The sequence below is a fragment of the Apus apus genome, chromosome 1 (genome assembly GCF_020740795.1).
Source record: "Apus apus isolate bApuApu2 chromosome 1, bApuApu2.pri.cur, whole genome shotgun sequence".
NCBI classification, from domain to species: domain Eukaryota; kingdom Metazoa; phylum Chordata; class Aves; order Apodiformes; family Apodidae; genus Apus; species Apus apus.
The window spans coordinates 87,970,380-87,983,544 of NC_067282.1; the positions used below are offsets into that span (position 1 = coordinate 87,970,380).

At 41.9% G+C, this 13,165-nt stretch overlaps 1 protein-coding gene across 4 annotated transcripts in view; it reads right to left on the bottom strand.

Moving 5' to 3' along the window:
• Window positions 1–12,917, bottom strand: part of NRIP1 (nuclear receptor interacting protein 1) — a 143,040-nt gene extending 130,123 nt beyond the window's left edge. For 3 of the 4 annotated variants that reach the window (XM_051635761.1, XM_051640817.1, XM_051640034.1), the window contains exon 1: window positions 12,829–12,917. The gene's annotated coding sequence lies outside the window, so the exon portion shown is untranslated. The remainder of the gene's footprint in view (window positions 1–12,828) is intronic. The other variant, XM_051639191.1, reaches the window with a different exon arrangement.
• Between the last annotated feature and the right edge of the window lie 248 nt (window positions 12,918–13,165).

Here is a 13,165-nt window from a genome sequence, read left to right on the forward strand (position 1 = left end):
CTCTCAAAGCAAGTAGACAAGCAAATTTCAAGTGCTTAAACATATAGAAGTTAGGCAAACAAACTAGGAAAGAGCTCATTCTCACAAACACCACCCTGAGGAGAACATGCTGATGCACACCATGCATGCAGCTCTACTGGGTCTTGTATTTTTGATAGGGTAGTGGTGCTTCTGCTTGTGATGGTCAAAAACTCTGGACCATTAAATCAAGTGGAGTGATCTGTGCTAGTCTCATGTAGCAGTCCTTTGCCAGACTGGAGATTGGAGCGTAGCTGAAACAATTTTGAATATGTTAATTTGTTGTGACTTGCAGATTTCAAGGCCTGTACAATGAGGCAATGATGGTAGCTTAACAGATACAATGCAGACATGAAAAGCAACAGAGATGAAAAAATTGGTGGAGGTAAGTGCTTTAGTTATTGACTGGGGAAGAACAATCTTAAAAAAGGAAACGCACATCTGGGATGTAGCAATAAACTGAATCAAAAAGGCTTTTGAAGATACAGGACAACTTTTTCTGAAAGAGTTTAGTACTTCAAGCATCAGAGAGTATATTCTGGGTTTTACAAGACAGAAGTCACAGGATTATTAAGAAAGGTGATTTCAGCAATACCATATCAACCAGCCCTGGTCTGGAAAACCATGATAAAAGCCAAAATACTGTTGTAGCAGACAACACAAAGACCATGATGTAAAAATACAGAAGGAAGAACAGATGCACTGCAGAAGCTTTAGGAGTGCTTTAGTATAATATGGAAAAAATAAAGTGCAAAAAAAAAAAAAAATAAAAAAGACAACCTCAGAGCCACTACATCCAAGAAAAGCTCAAGATAGCTCTCAAACAACAACTGAATGAAAATTCAGCTTTGAGTGCAGATGGCACCCCCCACAAACCTTTATCTGGCAACGGCCACTTAATCTAAGTGCACACCCATAGACACACTGCCAGGCAGAGAGCTGCTGCAGCATTCATCTGGATGGCACCAAAATGGCCGGATTTCTGAAAGGACTTTATCACACTCACAAGAGAATGGGCAATAGCTAATTCTTAAATTTAGTTTGGTGATTTAGCATGTTGCTTACAGCTGCCCATGATGTTTTAGTGTTGTGCCATATTTCCATGGATTACCTCCCCTGCTGACTCCGCAGCAGATAAGGAACTAAACCAGCTGGAAGTGCCTGTTTGCTCCTGGCTTAGCAAGAGTGCCCCAGATGACTCCCTGGACACGGAATCAAAGCAAGAAGCTTACAGATTTAACCTACTGTCCATTTAAGTCTATCTCCTCTCTGCTAAGAGTATCTTCCATCTTCTGGTGAAAGCTCTGACAGAGGGTGCAGAGTTTATGTGTCTTTCGAAAATACCTTGTCATGTAACACCTTTCTACCACATGCAGTGGAAAATAAAAATCCCCTAAGTTCATGTGAACCTTTCTTTCTGACTCACACTTACCCCGTCCCAAGCCTTTACACGCTGTTGTAAATCTTGACAAGCTATTTTCGTTTTCACATCAGATCTGTGTTTTGACTCAATGCTAACAGAAGAAAAGGTCACAAAAACATGACCTGGCTACTCAACGTTTTAATGGAGATTTCTCATTGAATTTTAAGGGGAAAAAAATTGTTTGGGTAAAGTATTTGCCATTAAAAAAAAATAAAAGTAAAACAAAATAAATCCTCCAAAGAGCAGGAAGCTATTTGTGACCAGTTATAACAAAACTAATATAAGACGAATCAGATTACTTCAATTTACACTGAGTTTAGCATATTTTGAATAAGGAACTACCATACAAGGGAGAACTTCTCATGGCAAAATGCAATGACAATTTTATCATTCAAAAATATTACATGTGGATTTTTTCTTTATAATCAAGGAAAAATACAAGCTTGAGAAAAAATTATTTTGAAGAAGTTATACCTACCAGAGCCACAGTGAGAACAGAATTCAAGACCTAGCCAAATATATACAGCAATTAGTAACACAAGGCAACTTTATGAACTTAAAGATCCCACTTCAGTGGGATTGCACAACTGCTTAAAGTATTTGAAGAACCCATGGCTAACTCAGCTGAGCCCTAGAAATCCTGAACTCTTTAGTCACAAAGCCTCTCTGTTACTATTTTGACATCAGTATTTAGAAAGAAAGAAAAATCCTGGTAACAAACCCAATACGTGTGTAGATGCCAATTCAGACAGTGTAAGCTTATACTTCAATCCTGCTGCAAGTGTTTCAGGCCCACCAATGTGTCAGAATCATAGAATGGTTTGGGTCAGAAGGGACCTTACACATCTTCTAGTTCCAACCCCTCTGCATGTGCAGGGACACCTCCCAGTGAATCAGGGCATAGAAAGTCCACACAAAGGGCCACTCTGCATTTCGATACACAACTGCTCTGGGACACTGTCATGTGTGTGCTCCCCATCAATGCATGTTCTACAGTAACATGACCTTTCAGGGAAAGAAATAAATTTGGAGTTCAGAGTTTTTCTTGTTTGTTTGCATGTTTTTTTAAACTGAAAGCAACTGGAGACTTGTGTACTTGAACCAGAATCCATTTTATTTTAATCCAGTGAGGAATCAAAAACAGAGGTTGTAACTAATCTGTGCAATTTAACTTGTATCTTTAGTTTTGAAGATTATATTCTTACAAGAAATAATTGTTTGCTGAAATTATTCAGCAAATCATGCTGTGTAGCACATAAATCAAACAGAAGTGGATGCAAAACCAATGAAGGACTAATAGCTAGCAAATTACTCAGTGAGTGCTATCCAATGCCTTCTCCCCAAGATAAGGTGTTAAAGCTGAAGAATGGTGATACTTTTTTATCCCTCCCCTTATTTGTTTGGTTTTGTTTTTGTTTTTTTCCTTTTAAAGGAAGGCTTTGCTTGATATATCATTTCACTAATAAAAGCATCTTTAATTTCATTTTATGTACACTTTATGCATACACATACCTAAAATACAAGCACTTAAGTGCACACATTCTGTATTTCCACCTGCATTTTTAAGACATCATCTACAAATTCTCATTTTGTGAACACTGTAATTTCTGAATGGTTTCTTCTTCCTTTCTATGACACCTGCCACTTTACAGAGCAGAGTTTATGATCTATAAATGGCCAATACAACAGCAAGCTATACTTTAGAGTATTTTCGCAGATATAGAACAGTCCAATCCAACTGAATTGCATAAAAAATAAACCCTATTGACTTCCTCAGGAATCACTTTTAAAAAGGTAGATTCAAATATTAAAGAGCAGAATAAGTTACATTTAAGAGCTCATCAAATTAATAATAATAAAAATAAATCCATCCGTATTGAAAAATTCAACAGTTCATGTAATAGATTGAAAATTCAAACAATCCTTATTAATTCCACCTACCCAGTTTCTCCTTTTCCTTCCATATTTCTTCCACTTGCTTGTCTCACTGTCTATGCTTTTTTTTCACCTTGCTGACCTACCTACCATACATCCCTGAAGACGTTAAATATTTTCTTCTTTAAATCCTTCCTTCCTTCCTTCCTTCCTTCCTTCCTTCCTTCCTTCCTTCCTTCCTTCCTTCCTTCCTTCCTTCCTTCCTTCCTTCCTTCCTTCCTTCCTTCCTTCCTTCCTTCCTTCCTTCCTTCCTTCCTTCCTTCCTTCCTTCCTTCCTTCCTTCCTTCCTTCCTTCCTTCCTTCCTTCCTTCCTTCCTTCCTTCCTTCCTTCCTGTTTTGGCCTATGTTTGAGATATGTGCCAGACTATAAGAGAGACTAGTCCCTGTCCACAGGTCCAAGGCAGGATGTTTCCTGTGTCCCTGCAGGGTCATGTCATGACAGAGGACTTTGCAGCTTAAAGCTGCTGCAAGGTTTTGTGCCTTTTTGTGAGACAACCCATGAGGTGCAGGACAACACCTCAGTGAAGACAAAATTAAACTAGAGCTAGGACAGGGCAAGGACTAGGACAATGAGACTTGCAATTGGAGGCGGAGACTCAACCTCTGCTGGGCTGTGGTATTCCACAACGTCAGCCACTATGGTGCTCCTCAGGTTGTTCAGGTCAAGTAGAAGGGCTCCTTCTTTGAAGGAAACTGGTGTGTACATGTTGTGCTCCTGAGCCAAAAACCAGGCTGATGTGCTGACAGCAGCACAGCCAGGGCACCCTGCAGAGGCCACCTGTCCTGTGGTGCCACGTGGCTGGGAGAGGAGTAAGACTCTGGAAAACCATCCCATGCACTGTAGTCCCTAAACTGGGAGAATCAAGAGAAGATGGGGCCTAGGATAGTGGCACATATCTCAAACATGGGCATTTCAGCAACTTGTTAATGGGCCATGGTTGGAAGGGGGGGGATGCATGGTGGTGCCCATGTCTGAGCTTTGGGACTACAAATGCCACCAGCATTAAGGCACCATCTCTGCTTTGCAGGGATACAGGGACAGCAAACCTAGCACTTGCCTACTGAGCTGAATCCTTATGGAGCCTTGTGAGTTTGCAAAACTTGCCTGGGAATAGGCAGAGGAGGAGAAAGTCCTCTGCTTCGGACTGACCAGAATGAAGTATCCTGTTTCCTATATCCAGCCCTCCCATTAAAAGCTCTTGCACACTTGTGAATGCAAGCACAATGCTGTTTGCTGCACAGGCTTCGTAGGCAACAACCTCAAGAGGCAGTTTTCACAAACACACACGGCAACTCCAGTGCACTAAGCCAGGGGCCTGTCCTCATGATCAGATTCAGTGAAAGCCCTGCTAGTTTGTCTATTTATGGCATGGCCAAGTAACCTATCACCATGGCAGCTAAGCAGAGAGGAGAAACTGCTGCAGACCAGAGCAGATCAGACAGCAGCGCTTGTAAGACATAACCACAAGACTGTATGTCACATCCTCCCCTGGCTGCTGCCATGACCCATTTATGATTTCTACCTGAAAGCTGCACAACATGAAAAAGTTTTATTAACACACCCAAACTACAGTCTTCAAAGATCTTACATTAGCAGTAATGGAAATCAAGAACATAAAAGCAGGCCAGAAAATGGCAAAAAAAAATTAAATTAAACAGAATAGAAAATAAAAAGAAAAAAAATAATCTCATTGAAATTAACATAGTAAAACACACTGCAGTGAGCCAATCCAAGAGGAATGCACTCAGCTTACCGAGTGCCTCAAGCAACTTCAAAGGGGAAAAAAAATAATACATTTAAAGTATATGCAGAAGCAGCTCAAGGTTTGTCATCAGCATAGAAAACTGAAGAGTGGGAAAACACAGGATGGATGGCAGCAGAGGTCAGTCTGTCCTGGGCAAGCGTAGGTCACCACTGCGTTTTTCAACCTGGGGCTGTGGCTCTCAGCCTTTTCATTCCCTCCTGTCTCTTACTAGGCCTTGTAAATCCACCCTGACCCCCCACAGCAAGTTCGCTTCCTCACTCCCCTTGGCTGCCAGCACTGTGTTTTTTGACAGGCAGCACAGCTGCTGTTGGCTTTTGGGGGGCTGGTTGTGCTGCTGCTGCAGCACCCTGCTCCCCTAAGCAGGGTGCATCACTTCGTGTTTGAATTCAGGTTAGCAAATCTCCCACCTGCTCATACTTGCTGCATATTATTTCACATTGTGGGGCCATCTCAGAGTAAGAGAGGTGGACTGATCATAAACAAAGTTTAACTGGAAGATCTGTTCCAGAGGCTCAACTGGTGTGGTCCCACTGCTAGCGGGAGTTGAGCCTGCTAGAGCTAATCCAAAACATAAAGTGCACACAGTAGGACACTGGCTCCTCAGTAATACTTTGTTTTCTGCAGATCTACTCCCATGGCACTGCACCACTTGCCTGAACCCAAAGTTTGGGGTCTCGAGCATACATATCTTAAGAAAAATCATGTAATGGACATGGCTTGTGCTTCACCCCAAGGCAGTTAGAGGAGAACCCACTCTTTTCCTGTGTACAACAGTGCCATTACTATGAGAATTTGGTCTAAAATCAAACCAGAGGTTGGAAGGCAGGTGCCTCTCAAGAGGGAGAGAAATATACTAAAGCTTTTAGGTTCTCTTCTGCACCTCTTCCTCCTCTTATGTGCATCAACAGTCTCATTGACTGAATATTAGACATGCTACTATTATTTAAAATTTTTCCTTGGGTATTTGCCATAGGGAATGTGTGATCTAACATTTAGATGTTTTGGTAAAGTACAGACCAGTAGCAACCCATTTCTGTAAGAATCAGCACCTTGGACCAAAGAGGTCGGTGCTAGCATTTATGAACAAACAAGTGAGAAAATGCTCAAATTTGCCTTCTTGAAGATCTCCTGGAAACAGCCGAAGTCTAAAATTATAGTGAGGTTTTCTTTTTCTGCATGATTGAGTGTTTCCCATTAAGCAGCTAAAGAAACTAACCTCTGTGGACCACATGGAATCATAGAACTATGAATATAAACATATTCATATAAAAACTGAGAAAGACACAGCACATGGAGCCTGAGGTACCAAAGGTCCTGGGCTCTTCCTACAGCCAGTGGTACTCCATTTTCCTAAGCAGATCCAGCAGGTCCTCTCTACTCCAGCTAGCCAAAGGCCATTGGGCACAAACAGGAGATATCCTAACCTCGATCAACCCTTGTTTCTGCCTCTCTTACTAGGAAAAGGGATTAACTGGTGGGATAATCAGACATTGTTTACTCTTCTATAGCCCAAGCAGAAAAAGATTAAGGTCAAGATTTTAGTTAAGTGGGAAACTAAAGTTAGCAAGCCCATATTGAAGCACTTAAATAAATGTCCTGATTTTTTTTCTTTTTTTAAATCTGACATCCCTCCCCCACCCTGTTGCTCCCAAGAGGCTTGACTGAAGCTCTGTGAATGCATACCCTCTGATAATCTGACATTCATGTATTGAGCCAAGATTAAAAGTGTTATTGGAGTAAGAAAATCATCCTAAGGAAGAATTAAAAGTTGTGAAAGAGTTAAGAATAGACAATAGCACTCCTGTAACACCAACTGAGTGAAAACTCCAAGCAAAGCAAACTAACACGGAGAAGGAACAGTGAAATATTAAATGCAGTTGCCTCTTGTATTTGCAGTTTAATAATTCAAGAGCTATATTTATTTATTCATACTAATTGACCGACGAAGTTATGCTGTGGAATAGCTGAGGAGAAACTAATTGCTGTCTCATTTTATTTTAATAGTATATTAAAATGCAAGCTAGACTGGAGACCTCTTCTCGACTTGTGCTGATGTTATCTGCCCTGAGACACTGGCAACTGTCCAGGGACTTGCCTACACTGATATTTAGGACTAACCTTAGGAGTCAGATTAGGTGATTGTGCCTTTGGCTATAATTGACCACAGTGTGAAGCTCATTTCTTTTGAGATCAATCTTTCCTCCTTTCCATTTAGTTTTTCCACTTAGGTTCTGTTATCATTTGCTCAGCTTGTGCAAAGGGGCCTTAAAGTGGATGTAAATGAATTTTGCAAAACCCACACAGGACCCTTTAATACCATTGGAATAATTGGGGCTTAACTGCAGTGAATCCTGAAGCACACTATCTAAATACAGGCATTCCTAAGCATTTCTACAGTCTCATAATTAACACTCTCACAAGCAAAACAAGACAAAAACTCTACAATACGTGTCTGCTGTTGCATCCTCTATCAGTTCCCAACCCTTCAGCATTTTCCCTACACAGTTTCCATGCTCTCATGATAACTAAACTGGTGGTGCTCTCCTCAGCACAGAGAGTCTTTTTTAATCTTCCTCATGGTCCACAGGTCAGGGACCCCTCAATTCACCCCTCCCTCTCTCCCACCACACCCCAATTCCCTCACACACCTATCCTCTTTTATTAGTAGGAAGGCTGCTACTATGGCTAATGATGAAGGCTGCATGCACGGCAGCTCTTCTGCTCTGCCATCCACCCAGGCTGGGGCAGGGAACTGCCCTCCCTGCAGGCATCACCCATGCTGCCATGGCATGGGGGGGAGTGGGACAGCAGGCAGCAGGGCAGAGGCATGGGCACTGCACCACCAACCTCAGAAGAAAAATAAACAAGCCAAACCAAAAATTTGTTGGTATTCCAGCACCTCATCTCACAGGTATTTGTAGTCACAGTATTATGGATACACCATCCTAAGTACTATAGAAGATTCAACCCCCTTACCAGAACAGCACACACATGGTCAGCAGCACGTGGTCAGATAGGAAGGTTCTCACATATTCAGAGCCCAGCATATACGCTCAGTGAATCCTATATAGCTAGACAACAAGCAACTGAAACGGAGCCTTGTCAATTTACATACCCTTTGCGTAGATACAAATAAGCTCAGAAGGTGAAAGGCAACAGAAACGCAGGTCCTTTGACTGCAGACCCTTTCATCTTTGCTAAGGACAGATGCAAAGGCAGCTTACGATCCAAGTTGTGCACATTCCTCCTTTGAAGCTCTACCTTTCTCCCAGTCCAAACTTTGCCGTTTAGCGCTCTCATTACCTCGCATGGTCTGCTCCTCCCTTCAGCATTTAGTCCCTCTGCAGAGCAGCAAGCAGTTTCCCTCCTTTCCCAGGAATCTTAATTAACTTTTTTCTGCATGTTTATTTCCCCCACCCCTTCAGACATACCAATGCCTTCATTTAGGTTTGCTTCAATACTTTGAAAGTTACCTTTGCATTTTTATTTTGTATAGGTCACCATGTGACCTTCATACAAAACATAATGATTATCAGAATCTGAGCATCAATTTAATTTGTGCAGTCTAACCATGCAGAACTATACCTGTATTGTATTAGTTTTGACAGAGACGGCGCTTGCTGGTGTGAACTATGTCAATTCTATACTTACAAAAATCTAGCAATGACTTCCATCCCTTTATATGTATTTACATGATGCCAAATCTTCCTAACCCTAATGCTTCACCATCTGGGCCAAAAGACTTCCCTGCTTCTTCATTGCTGTTTGATTTACAAGGCCAACTGATTCCCATCAATCAAAAAGATCACTTCTTTACGACTGTGTCTCATAATTTAAAGATGTGGGAACCTCTGCCTTTTGGAGGTCCAAATAGGGTTTGAGGGAGGACGGATGTACATGTGCTCACCATGTCCGTGGCTCTGGCTTGCTTGCTCAGCAGCAGATCAGAGAACAGGCAGAACAAGTGCAGGACAGCCTGTACTCCTTCATGTAAACTTGTTTTTACACATACCTTATCACTTGTTTGATTTTACACGTCTTCTCGCTTTTCTCCTTCAACCTCAGGGAACCTTAGCAGCCTTCTTTAGGACTTGCTCTGATGGAAGAGAAGGGTTGTTACCTCTGTCTCCAAGGCCCTCTGATATCACCCCTCTGATACCAACGATGGGGTGGAAAATCTGGAAATTTATCTGAGAGGCAAATAAATAACCTAAAATCTCTCCTACCTGTACCTTCAGCTAGTAGCTCTCTCCCCGGAACCCCAAAAGACAGCTGAGGGGGGGCTGGGGACTGCAGATCAGCTCTGTGCCCTTCCCCTGTGTTTTGCCCAGTTGTCCCACACTGCAGCTGGCAAATGAGGCCTGGACTCCCAGGTCTCAGTTAAACCAGTCAACAGAAAGAAGTAATTAGGGGTATATTTGCTCACAGAAAGCAGATTACAAATTACCGACATTCAGCACTTGGAAACAAGATTATTTGTGACATAACAGATTGGCACCAATGTAATCCAGAGCCTGTAAACACTTGTTAGTTGTCCACAGGCAAATGCAAATCTGTGCCAGTGTAGCTGTTTTTAGATAGAGGTGATAGCGAATTATCAGATGCTAGCATCTGAAACCTTTTCTGTGCCACTAATACCATTTCCTGAAATATTTCCCTGCTAACATTAATCTGAATGTTGTCTGCATCTTCAATGAGAATCCTTCTATAAACCAAAATTAGGTGATATAATAGTAAGCTCGAATTTTACAGGGGAAAAAAAAGAATTATCAGACCTGATTTACCTGGCTTGTATCACTAAATGAATAAAAAAAATAAAATAAAATAAAACAAAGTTAGGAATTGACATTTTATGACTTCAAGAAATCAGAGGTCTTGAAACAGGAATTCCAGCACCTCATTCCCAAATTAGAAAATGTGAAGGGCTGACTGGTTCTGGGGTGGCATCTCAGGATTGTGATAAATCACAAAATTGCTCATCAAGAGTAAATCTCTACAGAGCATCTAACTTTCCAAGTCATCATTTAAAGTTCAGTGTGCACCCAGAAGTCCCTGCAGGTCTGGATGTACTGACACCCTGCCACTGGGATCTAAGCAACAGTTTGACTGTAAGGGTTTCGGATTGGCAGCTGTGCAAACATAGGCATTTTCCCATTGTCCAGAAGGCTGGTGAGAGCCAAGGCTACGCAGGATGCTGTGAGGCAAGATGACCAAAAAAAAAAAAAAAAAAGGGGGAAAATCCTATCTGTTCAGTAAAACAGATATTACTAGTTTATGAAAATAATGATGTATGAAATAAAAGCTGCTTAGCCTAGGCTTTGGCACTTGTGAAAACAGCAGAGCAACACCACCACTGAAGGCATTTTCTAGCCTTGCCCTCATACATGCACTGCCCATCTCTTGAGAAGAAGAATATTCCAACTTTGTTGCCAACAAGCTGATAAATGGAGAGCTGGTTCCTGCTCATTTAACAGAACCACACTTGGGCCCTCTACTCTGTGAATGGTAGTGCTTGCCTGCCTTTTCATTATTTCAGTTTTCTGGAAAAATTTCCACAACATCCAGAGGATGTAAGAATATAAGAATGATGGTTTAAATCATTATTTAATAACAGTGAAATACATGGCATAAGGGTTTGCAGAAGTAACAGACCATGAGAAAATATCTCCTGTGTCAGTCCCTAAAAAGCGAGATACGTTCCTTCCGTGTCAGAGGTTCTGACAAAGAGTTATCTCCAGAAATGGCGTGAACAACATGATGGGCAGGAGGGAAATAGACAAAACAAGAGCAAAGGCCATGTTCTGTTCTAACAAGCGGTAGCAAGTGAGACAATGCAATACACTGTCCTTCTTAAAAGAAATTTCTCATTTAATTGCTTGATATCGGTTTTAATATACTTGTAAACCTGAAGAAGCTGAAGTAAACCATTATAGAGATCATTAGAATAATTTTCTTGCTTGCAAGATTTTTTTATAACACACATATATATCAGTGAATACTTTGGGTCTTATACCAACATCGGTTCAAAACCGATAAACACGTATTTCTTAATTTTTCAGAGCATGCAACACAACTGATCCCACCTGGAAGCATCTCAGCAAGAAATAAATTTTTCAGCTACCCAAAGGTTTTCCTAACCCAAGCTCATTCTTTCTTGGCCTGATCCCTGGTGTAGCAGATGCCAGGACTCTCAGGGGCCAGTGCGGTGTCAGAGGGGTGCTGTGACACACGACTGTCCTTCGCTGCGGTGGTGGCCAGGTTGCCATATCAGTGCAGCTGAACCAGGGCAGGACCTTTCTGCTGCTGCCCAAGGATTCCCCTCTGCTGGGAGGTTTCTCCAAGGGCCGGGCTGGCTAGCAGCAGCAGGAAACAGTCCCAGCATGCTGTGAAACTAGGGCTGTGATATGTTAATGTGAAGACTTTTTCCAAGTAATCTTTACCATCTGTTGTCTCACACTGATGTTAGCATTAATAATTTATAGGTCTTCTCTTAAGGCAGAGGAGGAAGCAGAATGCTAAACTAACACAGAGACAGCATCAACTATTTTTTTTCTCCTTTTTTTTTCTTTTTTTTTTTAATGAGATTGATGTTGCTCTATATGATAGCCTCGCACAGGGAATATATGGTGTTGTTCAGCTTTCTGTTGCTGCTGCTTTTGCAAGTTTTGTACAGAAAATAGCAGTGGCAAGGCATTTATTTTAGCCCAGTTCCTCTGTTGCTTCTTTCCTGCTAAAATAAGGCAAGCAGCCTATCTGGTACATCAGCAAAGGGCATGTAAAGGTCAGAGGCAAAGCATAAGCTAACAATATAAGTCATATTATAGGATGCAGCTTCTGCCAGGCAAGAAGAGACAGGGTTCCTTCTCCTGCTATCTGAGGGACTGTTAGGCTGAAGGAGCATAGTTGCGCTACCAGTTTAAGCCAGCAGAATCTCCTTGCTATATTTAACCTTTATTTCCTGGGAGACCAAATATGCAAATCACAAAATGTGATGCATGACAAACACTGCTTTCATAAGGGAGAGCTAAATTATAGTCCCAACAATCAAATCAGCCTTTCCTACTCACAGAGCTTCACTTTAATCCCTTATTAACAGGATTAATAGAAGACTTACAGTCCATACCATCTTACTCCCCTTTTACACAAACCGATCAAGCCGCTTTCACAGAGGGACAGGTGGATTAATAGTCTTAGTCAAAAACTATGGTGATAATGCAGAAAATCAGCCAAAGGGAGGGATTCCAGGGTGAAAACGGACAGCTGGAAGATTACTATCAAAACCATGCAGTGACTTCACCCAGAGAAAGAAATGTGAAATGCGTGGGAGACCCTTCTGCTTCTAAATTGAAAAACAAAACAAGACCCCTGAAAGATAAACAAGTACAGTAAAGAAATAAGTCTCTCTATTAATAAATGCTTACCAGAGGATAAACAAGTAAAGGAATAAAGAACCTGTGAAGCTCAGAAATGTGGAGGCATTTGACGAAACATAACTCCACTAAGAAATGCAAAGCTCTGGCAGACTGTTATACAATCTTTGATTTCTTTTAATAACAGTTGAAGGTCAGATGCCACAGCTCTTCCTGGAAATCCTAAAAAGACTGGGTGGATTCCCCAAGTTAGAAAGGAACTGCCACATCGTATACTGGGCAACATATAGCTATTGACTGAAGTATATTATATTACCTCCAACAGCTGACTCAGACCCAGTTGTTATAAAAGGCTTTCGCACTCAGGCAAGCAGCACGTAGCAGTCATACGCAACCAGGCTTGGGGCGGCAGGACCCCGAGCTGGCTGGGGAAGGTCGGGGGGGTCAAGCTGATTACCTCCACCAGCCCCCCCTTCCTACCTCCCCCCTGCGCAGGGCTCAGCTGGGTTACCCGAGTTCACACCGAGCCATTGACATTCAGCTGCATTGCTTACTCATTACCGGATCAGCAGGGGACTGTCTGGGTCTACAAAGTTAACCCTTCCCATGCCCTGATTATTAGGGGGTTTTAAAGGAATAGGAACGCTGGCATC